The sequence below is a fragment of the Capsicum annuum genome, chromosome 9, assembly GCF_002878395.1.
Source record: "Capsicum annuum cultivar UCD-10X-F1 chromosome 9, UCD10Xv1.1, whole genome shotgun sequence".
NCBI lineage: Eukaryota > Viridiplantae > Streptophyta > Magnoliopsida > Solanales > Solanaceae > Capsicum > Capsicum annuum.
The window spans coordinates 8,071,507-8,077,007 of NC_061119.1; the positions used below are offsets into that span (position 1 = coordinate 8,071,507).

At 31.6% G+C, this 5,501-nt stretch overlaps 2 non-coding genes across 2 annotated transcripts; one reads left to right on the forward strand and one right to left on the reverse strand.

The window, feature by feature from the left end:
* Window positions 1-3,179: 3,179 nt before the first annotated feature.
* Window positions 3,180-3,252, reverse strand: TRNAA-UGC. Its single transcript has one exon. It is a non-coding gene; the product is annotated as a tRNA-Ala (tRNA).
* Window positions 3,253-5,173: 1,921 nt separating this feature from the next.
* TRNAF-GAA lies at window positions 5,174-5,246 on the forward strand. Its single transcript has one exon. It is a non-coding gene; the product is annotated as a tRNA-Phe (tRNA).
* The last annotated feature ends 255 nt before the right edge of the window (window positions 5,247-5,501 follow it).

Sequence of the window (5,501 nt, forward strand, 5' to 3'; positions counted from 1 at the left end):
CTTTGTCATGATTTGAACCAGGGCCTGGTTGTGACAACTATCTCAAGTCCACCAAGTACCGGAGACCACCCCGTTGCCTCGTCAAACAAAACATAATGCACAACAGAGGCTGAATTCCAAACATATAGAAAGATAATATATAAAAGTTCAAATGAATCTAAGATAACTAAATATCCAATAACCAATAACCAAAAACACCCAAGTCCATAACAATATCCACAAAGCCTCCAAGTGAATATTTGCAAGAAATCTCTAGCCAACCTTCTTGCAAGAGATTCTTTCTTAACATCAAGCCTATTGGGACTAGATAGAAATGATAAGATAACTCAAACAATTTCTTTATTTCTAATTCCTCCTAATTTACAGGAATTAGTTACTCCAATAGCCTTCGATGGTTATATGGGTATCCAAAGGATGAACGAGATGGATGTTTGTTATCCCAACCATTCTTTTAGTCCCAAGCCCGCTAAGGGAAGGGCTAACTTAGAACAAAGTTTTCGTGTTGTTGATTCCTAGGTGTAGCACTTCTTCCCCTATGCTGCCTATTAGCGCTAGTAGAGTAGGATTGACCTATGATACAGAACCTCTAGGTGTAACCTTTCTCTTAATACTAGAATCGAGAACTGAAACATAGCATCTGAGGTTGCATTAATCAAGGATACATGACAGAATGAATTGTTCAATTTCCAAACTTCACCTTCAAAATGCATAGATTTTTTTTTCAAAAACTTTCTTGAATCATGTGTTTTTCTCCTCATGAAACTAAGAGAAATGAATAAATGTGAAATAAAAAAAGAATCAAATCGCACCATCTTCGTAATAGGTAAATGCCTCTTTTTCTCCTGAAGTTGTCGGAATTACTTTTAAAAAGATATTGGCTACAATTGAAAAGGTTTTATCAATAAAATTTCCATTTATACATGATCTAGGCATAGGTAGCAATCCATTCTAGAATTCTTCTTATTACCTCTCGTGAGAAAAAGATCCCACAAAGAAAAGAATTATATAGTATGAAATAACATAAAACCTTATTGTTTTTTAAGAAATAACAAAACATATGAATCCACTATTCCAATTGTTCCTTTTTGACAAAAGTCGCTAAAAATTAAGAAATATTTCAACGCGGATCGATTTCATAGTATAGGAACTATTCTGATTTCGGTGATGTTACAAATTAGAAGAACTCGAGAAATTTTGATTAAATCATGATACAAATTACAAAGAAGAAAAAAGATCGAATAATCATTCTATGATGAAAATAGAATAACTGACAATTTTGTGTATATAACGGGTATACACTATACAATAAAATCTCAGATTTTTTATGAATTTCTATTCTAATAGAGGGGTAGGTATTTGTTATTGAGAACTCCAAAACCGAAAAGAAATTTGAAAAATTTTATGGTATGGAATTATAGTCTATATCTATATAATTAGAATTATGATTTAACAGTAGTCATTAACTATAGTCTAAAAGATATAGACCATCAATCAGTTGATTCGTTCTAATTCATTGAATTAATCTATTATAAAAATATCAGAAAAATAACGGAACATTGCTTTTGCAAACATGAATTAAATTTTTTTAACAATTTTTATGAAAATTGTATCTTTATCCCAGAGCCTCGAAGGAAAGAAAAACCGTTCTTTGCTTTGACTTTGATGACAAATTTTTAGTTAAAGTTAAAATGGATTGGTCGTACCTAGTCTAATAATGGAATATGGGTTATGACTGGCTCGCTATTAACTCGGTTTTGGGTTCATAATCATTATGTAGGAGAGATGGCTGAGTGGTTCAAGGCGTAGCATTGGAACTGCTATGTAGGCTTTTGTTTACCGAGGGTTCGAATCCCTCTCTTTTTGTACCTTCATTTAATTCACCAATTTTACTAATAACAAGGGTTCAAATAGCAATGGATACCATTATTGCAATAGCTAGACCCTTCTTTGATCTAAAGATACATATTCTAAATTCCTAATTGCTTTGACGTGTAAAATGGAATACTAAAACATAATCATAATCAAAATACTGGAAAGAAAAAAGTAGACAAGGAATGAAAATAAGGAATGAAAATAGATCCTTGTTCTATGATACAAAAATAGGGGAAATTCAGATAAAACTCAGATTTATCTTACTTAACCTTGGGTTAATTTACTTCACCTAAAGGGAAGAAAATTTTATGAACCCTTGATTTTAGTTTGAGGTTTAAGTCTGACGAGAATAATATTCTACGACTAGCAATTCATTTATTTTCAAACCGACCCATTTACTATCTATTATTTGATTGGAATGGGTGAAGGGTCAAATGATTTGTTAATTCCTCATGAGGGGATGAATCTAGAGAAATTTGAATCATAGCTCTGGATTTTGGTTCATCCTTTGCCGTAATACTATCTTGGGGTTTGTAGCGATAACTTGGTATATCTACTATACGGCCATTAACTAAAATATATCGATGGTTAACTAATTGACGGGCTGCGGGAATAGTTGAAGCCATACCCAATCGAAAAAGGATGTTATCCAAGTGCATTTTAGGTAATTGTAGTAAAACTTGACCTGTTGACCCCTTGGATTTTCTGGCGATACGAACGTATTTAAGTAATTATCGTTCTGTAAGATCATAATGAAAACACAATTTTTATTTTTCTTCTAGATGAATATGATATTGAGATTTTTTTCCGGAATGTGATTGGTTTCTAAGATCATTTTCGGTCCTATGGTTTTTATTAGTTAGTCCTGATAAAGCCCCCAGGCGTCGTATTTTTTTAAAACGAGGTCCTCTATAACGCGACATAAAGACTCCTTATTCTTATTTGTTATTTAGTATTTTGAATTAATTCTTATTTCTATTTATTTTTATTGAATTTTATTTTACAGAATAAACCTAAACTAAAACTAAACTGAACTAAATAAAGCGAAGTTTACTGAAATAGTATACTTGTACTATTACTATTTAATATAAATACTATAAAGAATAGAAGAATGGGGTGAATTGGATTAATATACCGAACCCCTTCTATTATACATATAATCCTTTCCTGACATAATTGGAAGTTCTTATAATAAATTGATAGCTTTTGGAAAAGGAGGAAGGCGCTATTTCCCTATTCTTTTTTTTTTTTCATTTTTTATTTTTAGATGATTGATAATTTTTCTTTGAAATCAAATAAAAGGGAAAAGCCGGCTATCGAAATCGAACCGATGACCATCGCATTGCAAATGCGATGCTCTAACCTCTGAGCTAAGCGGACCCACATCACAGAAATTTTATATGCATAGTAATTGCCTAAACTACTAGAATTGGAATTATTAGCTATTCAATATTATATTGAATATACTAGATTCTAGAGCATAAGGATTACTATAGCGATCTAGAATTTCGATTTATCACAATTCTAATAACAATTCTAATACTAATATCATTAAATAGTGATTGCAAATATTGTTAATATTATTTCTATTTTCATTTTCAATTTGAATGGTAAATATTCTTTTTCATTTCTTTTTTTGGCATTTAAAATCTTTTTTATTACAATTCTATATTTGATTCAATATCATATATATCTCTCATTCTATATTTATTTCAAAATTATTTAATGGAATGGTTAGTTATAATTAATGAGATATTCCTCCGCTTTCAGGCGAAAGTAAAGATAAAAAATAAGAATCGATCATTCAAGTATTCCAAATTGAATGGAAAAATGACAGGAAGAGGGACATATAGATGGGTTATAGATTCATCTATATTGAATTGTGGATTCCAAAATGATAAAATCATTTTTGATTGGACAAAAAAAGGTCACCTATAGAAGATAGTTAAGAAAATCAAAGAGGAGAAAATACGTTTTCGAGATAAGAATCGGTATCTAATGAATTCAGTGGTTCCAGTATAAATGAAAGAAAAAAGAAAAAGGAATGACATAACAACGAGATCCTAATCTCAAAACAAAAAGAAAGGGGGATATGGAGAAATCGGTAGACGCTACGGACTTAATTGGATTGAGCCTTGGTATAGAAACTTACTAAGTAATCACTTTCAAATTCAGAGAAACCCTGGAATGAACAAAAATGGGCAATCCTGAGCCAAATCCTATTTTCTGAAAACAAATAAAGGTTCAGAAAAAAGGTTAGGTGTACAGACTCAATGGGAGCTTTTCTAACAAATGGAGTTAAATGCGTTGGTAGAGGAATCTTTTCATCAAAAATTTAGAAAGAAAAAGAATGAAGTGAAGGATAAACGTATATACATACGTATTAAATACTATATCAAATGATTAAAGACGACCCGAATCCTTAGTTTTTCTATAAAAAATAGAAGAATTGGTGTGAATCTATTCTACATTGAAGAAAGAATCGAATATTCATTGGTCAAATCATTCACTCCATAGTCTGATAGATCTTTTGAAGAACTGATTAATCGAAAAAGAATAAATATAGAGTCCTGTTCTATATGTCAATACCGACAACAATGAAATTTATAGTAAGAGGAAAATCTGTCGACTATTAAAATCGTGAGGGTTCAAGTCCCTCTATCCTCAAAAAGACTATTTCAACCCCCAACTATTTCTCTGACCCCCTTTCCTTAGCAGTTACAAATTACTTATCTTTCTTATTCACTCTATTCTTTTGGAAATGGATTTTAGTGTAAATGGCTTTCTCTTAAGCCTTGTGATATATATGATACACATAGAACTGAACACCTTTGATCAAGGAATATCTAGTTGAATGATTACCAATATCACTACTCAATACTGAAACTTACAAACTCATCCTTTTGAAGATCGAAGAAATTCCCCGACTTTGATAAAAAAGTTTAATCGACTTTTGTCTTTTTAATCGACAAAGACTCGTTTATGTGTTAAGATCAAATTTGTTAAGATAAAATTAGACTAACAAGTAGAGAACTAAAAATCCTCATGTTAACGAATGGTTCTAATTGGGAAGACCAGAGGACTTTAAATCCTCCTATTAACAGGGACTGAAAATTCTCATGTTCGAGGTTTCAATTGGGATTGGTAGACCAAAGGGTTGTAAATCCTCATTCCACCAATTCCAATTAGGAATACCGGAGGATTCTAAATCCTTGTGTTCAAGGTTCGAATTGGGATTGGTATAGCCCTAAAAATCCTTGGGTACCAGTCCCAACCTTGATAAAAATCTGGATTGGGAATAGCTGAGATAGCTTAGTTGGTAGAGTAGAGGACTGAAAATCCTTGTGTCACCAGTTCAAATCTGGTTCCTGGCACATGATTAATTTGTATGGGTCTCTCATCGCTAGAATTAATTTCTAATTAATTGATATGAATCAACATACTTATTCTTTTAGAGTCTAGATTAGAATAATAGCTTTATCCAGTTTGGCGAGATATACCCCATCTATGTTCTAGATGGGTAGAGTTTCTTAGATAAAGTATCGAAAAGAATTGGATTCTATCTCCTCTTTTTTTTTCTCTTCTCATTCAAACGAATTTGAATAAGTAATTCATATTCGAAAGGTAAA